The sequence below is a fragment of the Pinus tabuliformis genome, chromosome J (genome assembly GCF_031772625.1).
Source record: "Pinus tabuliformis cultivar Carrire ecotype Pingquan chromosome J, CPIR1, whole genome shotgun sequence".
Classification (NCBI taxonomy): domain Eukaryota; kingdom Viridiplantae; phylum Streptophyta; class Pinopsida; order Pinales; family Pinaceae; genus Pinus; species Pinus tabuliformis.
Window position 1 is genome coordinate 1,476,084,971 of NC_142295.1, and position 10,173 is coordinate 1,476,095,143.

Below are 10,173 nucleotides of genomic sequence, written 5' to 3' on the forward strand. Positions count from 1 at the left end.
GTTAGATGTTATCCCACTAAAGGTAGCTAATACAGAAAATATTACAAACTTTATTGATCAGTGCATAATCACCAAGTTTGGCCTACCCAAAACTTTAATGTTTGATAATGCATCTTATTTTTCTGGAAATACTATGGTAGAATTTGCTCTGAAAAGAGGTTTCAAATTGAAGTATTCAGCTAACTATTATCCACAAGGTAATGGATTAGCCGAATCAACAAACAAAAACCTTATCAGAATCATGAAGAGGAATATAGACCAAAATCATAGGAATTGGCACAAAGTAGTGACATTTGCTCTTTGGGCAAATAGAATAAAACAGAAGGGCTCAAACAGTTCTTCTCCTTTTGCTTTAGTTTATGGAAAAGAAGCAGTTCTCCCCACAAACATAGCAATCCCATCTCTCGCCCTAATGCAATTTATCAATGAGATTCCTTCCTCTTCTCTTCAAGCAAGACAATTTCATATCCTTAAGCTTGAAGAAGAAAGAGAAAAGGCTAAAGCTACCCATTCCCATCATCAGCGGTTAGTCAAAACCTCTTTTGATACAACCTCTACTAGTCATAAAATTTTTGAAGTAGGTGATCTAGTTTTGAAATGGGACAAAGTACATGAGGAAAAAGGTAAGAATACCAAGTTCCAAAGGCTGTGGCTTGGACCATTCCAAATCATTGAGAAAATTGGTCAATCAACATTTCTTTTACAAGACTTGTAAGGTAAGATGGATTCCTTGCCTGTTAATGGGAAAATTCTAAAAAAATACTTTTCCTAGAAGACAAACTCTTCTAATTTTGTATCATATTATCTTTAAGATTCTTAGGAAAATAAAATTTATGGTAGTATTTACTTTTGGCTTCTCAAAATAAACTATGTGATAATATTTTGATTTTTCGCTTCTATAAGTAGGAAAAGTTAAAGAAATAATTAGAGAATTTGAGTATCAAAGTGAACCTTATTTCTTGGAAAAAACTTGACCTCGCTAAAAACACTTATTCTATGAGCAAACTCTTACCTTTATAAGATATAGATGTTTTGTTATTAGTTAAGAAACGAATCTTTAACTTAGTAAGGACTTTCTACAGATAAATATCTCAAAACTCTATTATTATCATCCAAAACTCTTAAAAAGGGTCAATGATTCACCCATCTGATAAAATTTTCTTTTTTCACAGTGTAATTCTAAAATATACAAAACTTAAGATATAATAAGTCTCATTACAAGCTTGTTTACCATGGTCATAGGGGAATAATTAAACTAATATTACCAAAACTGCATATCGAAAGAGGGTAATAGCCAATGATCTAATCAATAAAAGGCAAGGGGTCTCATCAAGAGCCATCTTGTTCAGTTTAGTTACAACGGGTGAATGGCATTGTCATTATTGGGTTACCAAGCCTAGACAATGTCTTTTAAGAAACTTGAAAAGAAAATTACATGAAAAGAAAAACAAGGTCCAAATGAGAAAAAAACAAAAGAATATCATTTTGAATTTTGAAAATTGCTTCGAATGGGACAATGAATCATTTTTGGTTAAAAGATAACCCTGCCAAGGCTATGAATGCCTGCTGGAAACAGAGGCTCTATCTGTGATAAATGAGTAAACAACAAAAAACTAATTTGTAGAAAACACCTCCTATATCTCTTTAAACCTTAGTATTGACTGATGCAAACATTTGTATTTTAATCACTCCAAGAGTAATGTATTTGAATAGATAGATTGAGTGAGTGATTATGATTTCAGAGAAATGTTGTTTAGTTTGTAACTCATGTAATTATTATCCCTATAACTTTTCTTATTTTGAAAGTTTTAGAAATTTCAAAAGATCAATCAGAGATAACTGGTTCTCCCAAGTGAATCACCAATTTTTGTACTATGTAAACCACCCCCCCCATTTATATGAGTAATATTTAATATTTGAAATATAAATGGGGACCCTTTTAAATTTTTAGCCTTTGAAAATAAACGCTAACTCTACAAATTTTCCATGTGATAATTGTTAACATTCCATCGAAAATCCTGAAATGTGATATGTGATGAGGTCCCTGCTGTGATTTTCCAATCACAACACTTGAATAACACACGATCGCACTTCGCAATGCGCAAATTGATAGAGCATGACATTGTGTCACCCCTTAAGAATTTGTGAAATGCAATATTGCGATTCTCGCAATTGCATTTCACATTAACTCTGAATAATGTTATATGGCAACGTTTGAAAGTTGTGATGCGCAAATAAAGCATGAAGCATGGGGAAGTTACTAAGTTTTAATGTAATAATGAGTGGTTTGATAGAGTAATTAATGTTTAGCAGCTCGAGGAGAGGAATTGATGTTTTCAAGTTATGGCTAGTTAACACTGAAATCTCATGTAAAATCTTCCCACGATTCAAAGTCATTTCAAATAACTCTCTGCCTTAATTTCCCTCCATTGTGTGCGTTGATATATCTCTTTCATTTCAGGCAAGCCTCAAAAGAGATGTCATTACAAAAGGTGATGCAAAATCAGAAGAAGCAGAGCATTACAAAGTCTGAGGTATCAGAGATGTCACCTATATTCGCTGATACAGTTTGTAGTGCCAATGGAGGAGCGACGGCATGGGAAGTCGTATACAAAATACTTGAAGATGAGCGTCCTAAAATTACTGTCATAAAGGCAATGACAGACTCAATAAAACCTTCGGGGGTCCAATTCAAAGATGTTTCTTGTTCCTTCCTTCATAGAATAGGAGCAAGAGCGAAAATACTCCCATACACTGATATGATTAGATGTGTGGTGGAAAATCTCAGTATTGAAGATAGGAAATTTATGGCCTCGAAGATGGAGGTAATGTGGTCAGTCAAAGCCAAAGACCCGAAGCAAATATATCATATACCTGACCCTCAGGACATATATGACAAATCATACCTGGCCAACTTCGCAAAGAAGAATGAAGAACTTTTCAAGAAGATCTAAGGTTGGAGGGTCCTAGAGAATAAATTCAAATATGATAAAACGGGTATGTATCCCGTAGCTTCTTTAGCAAACCCCTATGACTATGCAGCTTCTATGTTATGTAGGTTATATGGATTACCTAATAATACCATTTTTTCCATAGAATGGATTCCTCTAATTGATGCTTGTGTCAATTCCCATATAATGAATTGGGCCACTAATTTCTGAGTACCATAAAAAGAGATCCACCTCCTCAGAGAACCTTCCTCCATTTTTTTTCAATGCCTATATCATGGATTCCAACTATTTTTGTACTAAATTTACAATCATGGGTTGGAAATGGAATTTGCAAGACCCCTACCCCATCCATCTCAACCACAAACAGATTTTGGAATCCCATTATATACCCCATTTTTATAAAGTATGCCACACTGTTATTTTACCATTGCATCAATTTATTTTTAATAAGAAATCCCCCAAGTTTTCTAAAGAAGCCACTGCAGACCTTCTCATAGTAGGCAAGTATTTTGCTGAAGAATGGTTTACATATATCTGAATTTTTAGCAGTACAATGGACCTGCATGTACTCCCTTTATATGTTTCTGATAAGCTACTAGCAAGAGAAATAGATCACCAAACAATGGGTAAAGGCTTAACCAATACCCTAAAATATAACAAAAAGTCATTGTGGCCATCCTTTCCTATTCGGCGTGGTTCTTTTTCATTGGAAAATTTCAACCATGCAACCAAGGAATCACTAAGCCTAGAGAGTCTCAAGCTTCATACTCTGCCAAAGAGGAAATTCGACCCAGACAAGATAACACACAATATTACTACTAAATTAAAGATTAAGCCCTTTAATCATGAGGCTAATGGTTTTGAAGATCTTTTACAATCAGATGAATCATTCGAACAAGTGTTTAAGTGGGAGAAGGCCAATTTAAGTCCTGAAGATTTTGAAAAGTTTCAGGAATTTAGAAATCAAAGGCTCGAAACAATTCCATTGCATTTGTTAAGAGTTGATGACAAGCCTATGCCCAGTGTAACTATCAACAGCGAGGGACCAAATTCTCTCATAGAGTCTCAGGTGGATAAAGGGAAAGCATAGGATACAGGGAAAGCCCAGGACACAGAGAATACAATGGAATCCATCAGAAGGTCAGCCGAAAAACAGGTCATAAGTGACCTAACTAAAGATACCAGTCCCGAAGTCAAAAGTAGCAATTTGGAGCAAGAATGGGAACAATTTAATAAAATGATACAAGATACTCCTAAGACAATATATGCCCAGGAAATCATGGAATATCACACTCCTCTACAAACTCAGAAAACTACAGAATTTGAGCCGATGGATGAGCAAGGGACAAGTTTGCAGCATACAGAAATCATTCTTGCTTTTCCCACATCAGAAATTATCCTAAAGGTGACTGAAATTCCTCCTTTAGATGTGTTCTACAACCCACTGCATAAGGTTGTAGTGAGAAGGCAGAGGAAAAGAAGGAGGGTGGAAACACCCGAGATCCCAACAGGGAATGAGCCGATGGACATAGCCTGGAAGAATATCCCTTCCAATCCTGCTGAAAATTTTACCAGACTGTCATAGTTTACAGGGGCATATGCAACTGCCACCATGGATAAATCCACTAAGGTATCAATTTTGTTAAGGGAAAGGGAAGAAAAGATAGCGCAGCTTGAGCAACAACTTAAAATTGAGAAAGCAAGTGTGAACAAGTAAGCCGCTGAACAACTAGCCCAATTGTAATAGAATATGGAGGTATTAAAGATAAGCCATGAAGCAGATATCTCTGAAAGAAAATGCAAATCCAAGAATTGCAAGAAGCCATGGCAAAATATGAAGATGTCCCTACTGTAGATGAATTCATCTAAGAGGCACTAGAGCTAAATTCCCTTCTATCAGAACAACAAGATCTATTTTTCCAAAGAATGTCTCATGTCGCTCCTTATTTGATCACCATTGATCAGTTAACGAAAAAGGTCATTTACCAAAGAACTGAATTTAATTATTTAAATACAAAGATATCTGAATTCATTGAATGGAAAGAAACTGAAGAAGGAAGGAGAGATAATCTACCCGAGATTGAGGAGACACATAAGGACATTTTATTTACAGATTGGGATGTGCGGATCAAACAGGTTGAATTAGCAGTGGAAAGAGCAATAGGAGTGGTAAAGAACATAGTAAAAGAAGTAAATTACACTTTGCACACTACCAACTTGATGAAATAAGGTAATCCAAAGGCGCTGCCAGATTTGAATGACTTGGATCAAAACTGGAAGGCAAAGGTTAATACCCAAAGGGAAGCGATCACAAAGTTATCAAAGACAAACTGGGAGGCATATTGGCAATTCCTTGTCAAACATCATAGCCAAATCATGACGTTCAATTGTTCACTCCACTCAAATCAAAGGATGTTGCCACCTGTCACAGATGTTATCTTCGCAGGACAGGTTAGAATGCAGTTTGGGGCACCTCCTAGAGTGAAACTGATGTCCGATATATGCGATCTAAAGGAGAAGCTGGCAGATAGAAATTCATCTTTATAACCCCTGCTCATCAAATCACTTTTATTTTTAGAGTTAGTTGCTAATTAAGAGGAAGGTTGTTTGAAACCTCCTCAAATATTTTGTATAATCTATTTTTGAACTTTAGTTAGATAGTATTTATACCCTTCTCATGCATTTAGAGAAAGGTCAAGAATTTTATCAAAAACATTTGCAAAGAATGACCTTCTGTAAGTTTGTGAATGCCTTGATGAAATTATGGAACATGGTCATTTCTTTTGAATACTAGACTACTTTCCTTTGTTGATGAACTATTGTATGCTTGGAGAATAATTTGATCTGAGGAAAGGAGTTGATCTATGTCATTAGTCAAATGAGAAGAACCTCACACATATTGTACTTTTATCTTGTATGATTAGTTATTTTTCTGTTTAATTAGTGATAACATTTCATTTTCATGAATTGTATGTGGAATGTGTTCTTTCTATTATGTGTTAATTACACTACTGTATGATGCCTAGCTGGAAGTGTTTATTTTCATATATAACCATCAGATATATGTGATATGGTTTATACATTTCTTTGACTAACTATTTAGTCAAATAAATTATCTTTACACATTATCATCTTTGTTTAATGCGTGAATGATATTTATTATCACATGTCAAACAAATATGTTTTTAGATCACATATCAAACAGAATACCCAGGTTTATATTAGATTAAGTTAGCTAGAGATTTGCATGAATAATAGTTCATTTAGTTATCATTATTCTTATTACAATTACTTCAAAACCACCCATTCTCATTTTAAAACCCACATTGGGAAACTGCTCCCATCATCCCCAGTCAGAGCCACCACTTCAAACGGAAAAGGAGCTATCTTTAAGGTCTGGACCAGGTGGTTATCCCCCATGTTGGAACAGTAGAATTCTGAGGCTTTAACAAGATGATTTGGGATCTGCAGAACAACGAAGAATTATAAATATAGCCTCATTAAAGTGCTCATATGAACCCAATCAACAAAAGCAATATTACAAGGAGGCAATGAAGATTTTTAACAAATTGACTCCAACTGTCAAAATCCAAGGAGAATAATCAAAACCTTCAAAAGGCAGGAGTCTAGACCTCCTGTAAAACAATTCCAAACCTATATCTGAATGGTTCAAGTTGTTCCTACAGATTGTGAATGACAAGAAAATGCTTGGATAGTTGCGGGAAAATCTTAAAGTTGTTGTCAAAGATGGAGTGGTCGGGGAAGAACTTATTTCTGCCAATCTACCCAAAAGACACTCTAGACGGGTACACAAGAACAAGAAGAGAATAGGGAGGGAGTTTCAAATTGATGCACATATTGCAGGCTTCTAGATCAAAGATACAATTCTAGACTTGGGATCAGATGTGAATATCCTACCGAGGAAAACTTGGGAAGCCTTGGGAAGGCCTAAGCTGGCGTTCTGTCCAATACAACTACGCATGGCGAACTGATATTGTATCCTTCCTATGGGATGTCTGGAGGATGTAGAGGCCAACATAGCATGAGTAAATACCTATGCTAACTTTGAAGTAATAGATATTATGGGAGATAAATACCCCTATCCAACATTGCTAGGAATAGACTGGGCCTTTGAAAATTACGTAGTCATTGATCTGAAGAAGGAGACGATGACCTTCAAAGTGGAGGGAGTTAGAGTAATCCAACCACTAGATGCATATCAAGGTTTGAGGTTCATAGAGCCAGTAGATGATAAAGAAGAACCTGAGTTGGTATACTAGCTATATATGATCACAACAGGAAGAAGGAAAGATTATATTAACTCCGCAGTAGGAGGATCGATTAGCTGGAGGAGTGTTCAGAGCTCTAAAGTAGGATCTGAGGCTGCATAGGATGACTGGAAATATGGTGGACATGAGATCAATGCTAGACATTGTGCCAAAAGCCATCATATCAATTGGATTGATACTGAGGTACGAGAATTTCCTATCTTTAATGGCACAAATTCTATTACTGATTTTATTAACAAAGTTGATGCAATCATCTATGAAATACACAAAGTACCCTTAATAGATTTCGCCTTACAAGCGACACCAAGAAGGTGGTGGGGATCTCACTGCAACCATCTCAGAGAATGGTAGGAGGTTAAGACAACATTGGTGGCTAGATTCAGGTATTCAGAGGACCACCCGACTGAATTTTTTAAGTATCAAGGGAGCACCAACCCTCAAAAACACCTGCAACAATGTAAGGATAGATGGATCAAAGAAGGACTTCCAAAGAACTTGTGGGTGCGCAAATTTTTCCACACCCTAGGGACATTTCTGAAAGCATTGTATGTATAGGAGGAGATAAGAAGACAGACCAGTGAATGGGACCATATGGAAACTCAGTTTGTCAGTGATTTTTCCTTCACCAATGATTATGATAGGGTAACAATTGCTTTACAAGCTTGCAGAAGGATTCTTCTCTCAGTAAGGAAGTTGACTGAGGGTTTCGTAGAATTGAACATCTTGTTGCACATATATGAATCCAAATTCCATGAAGTTGTGGCTTGCATAAAGATAGATCGAGAGCCTGATGGAGATGACTTGGAGGAATTATGGAATTTGACATATAAGGAGCCTGAAGGGGAGTCGAGTGTCGAAGACAAGCCTATAACTAATGGACTACAACTATTACCTCTGAAGTTGTGAAAACACAATGTTGGCACTAATGAGAAGCTGAAATGAGCCTTGATTGGGGTTTACTGGGATGAGAAGAGTACCAAGGAAATATTTGATATCCTAAGATAATATGAAGACATGTTCTCACCATCTGTTCTAGAGCTTAAGGGGATTAAGGGGGGGCTAGGGTAGATGACGATTGTGCTCAAACTTGATGCAAAGTTAGTGAAACATCAGCCATATAGACTGAACCCGAGTGTCAAAGAGAAGGTGAAGAAGGAAATAGAAAAAATGTTGGTTAACAAACCTTATCTTCCCAGTTGACAAGGCTGAATGGGTCAGTCCAATTTTTATACAAAATGAAAAGGAATCCAAAGAAATCAGGGTTTGCATGGGCTACTAGATTCTAAACAATGTCTTTGTTCATGACCCTTTCCCCACCCCTTTTAGGGATGAGGTTCTAGATAATGTGGCAGGGAATGAAGCCTACTCTTTTAAGACAGATTCTCTGGTTACCACCAAGTCAATATTGAAGAATAAGATAAGAAGAAAACCACATTCACCACTGAATGGGGGTCCCACACTTACCATGTCATGCCTTTTGGACTCAAGAATGCACCAGTGATATTCTTGAGGATTGTAATAGATGCTTTGCAGGATTATATTCAGAGGTTTCTAGATTTTTACATGGATGATTGGACCATCTACAGTTTACTAAAAAGACATTCCAGTTTTCTATGAGTGATTTTTGACAATTTCAGACAATTGTAGATCTCCTTAAACTTGAAAAAGTGCATATTCGTTGTCCCTTTCAGAACTCTTCTAGGCCATGTAGTCTATAAAAAGGGAGTATGTGTTGATCTTGATAGAGTCATAGTATTCTTGAATATGGCCCCATCGACGAGTGTTAAGTAGCTGAGATCCACCCTTGGCCATATGGGGTATTACTAGAGGTTCATCTACAATTATGCATTGATGAATGCACCACTGGAGAAGTTATTTAAGAAATTCAAAAGGTTTGCATGGTCCGATGAATGTGAAGGTGCTTTTAATGTGCTAAAGAAAAAAATGGCAAGTGCACCAATCTTGGTTTATCCAGATTGGAACAAGCAATTTCATTTCCATATTGATACATCAAGAATCACCTTAGGAGTTGTTTTGGCTCAACTGAGAGATGGAAACCTTGATCACCTGATCTACTTTGCTAGTAGAAATTTCCCACAATAGAAAATAATTATACCACAACATAGTGCAAAGTACTTGCGATAGTGTACTCGCTACAAAATTTTTGGCACTATCTTCTAGGAGGCCCGTTCAAGTTCTTTATTGATCATTCGACTCTGAAGTATTTGGTGAACAAGCTTGCACTTGAAGGAAGGATTGGCTGTGAATGAATTTGTCAGTTATTTTAGTATTGAAAGTCACTCCCCCCCTCGTAACTACTTGTGGTCAGGGAGTCGCACATGTCAGTCATCTTATCTGTAATAATTAATAATAATTCATTATGTTAGTTAATATTTGGGCTAAATATCTCCTGTAATATCCCTAACACAATCCGTTCATCAACTTCTAGGAACCTGCTATCATATTGTCATAATTACCCATCATCCCCACCCTCATTTTTTAGTTTCGCGTCATTCAGGTCAGGTCTAGGTCACTATCATTGTTATTGATACGATTTGGATAGAGTATGGAAAGTTACCATATTAATTAGTTAAGTGGTCTAATCAGAAATGTTGTGTCGAGTATTTCTATCTAATTTGCATGACACTGATAAGTTTCTCAATAACAAAATCGAGGTGGTCAAATTGTCCAGTCTGGAGTCTGTGTCAAATTTTCCCTCTCCCCAACCCAATTTTAAGTCCTCTGTGTCCCTTGTATATCATCATCATACTTTAGCCATGAAAAAAGCTGTAATCTTTGTTCTAGCCACTAAACTAGACTTAATAATCACAAAAAATGACCCTCTCTATGGAAAATATGACAAGGTTACGCTTGTGGATAATGATCTCTTAGACTCATTCCATTTTCCAGCACTCAAGTGTGAAGTCTATACA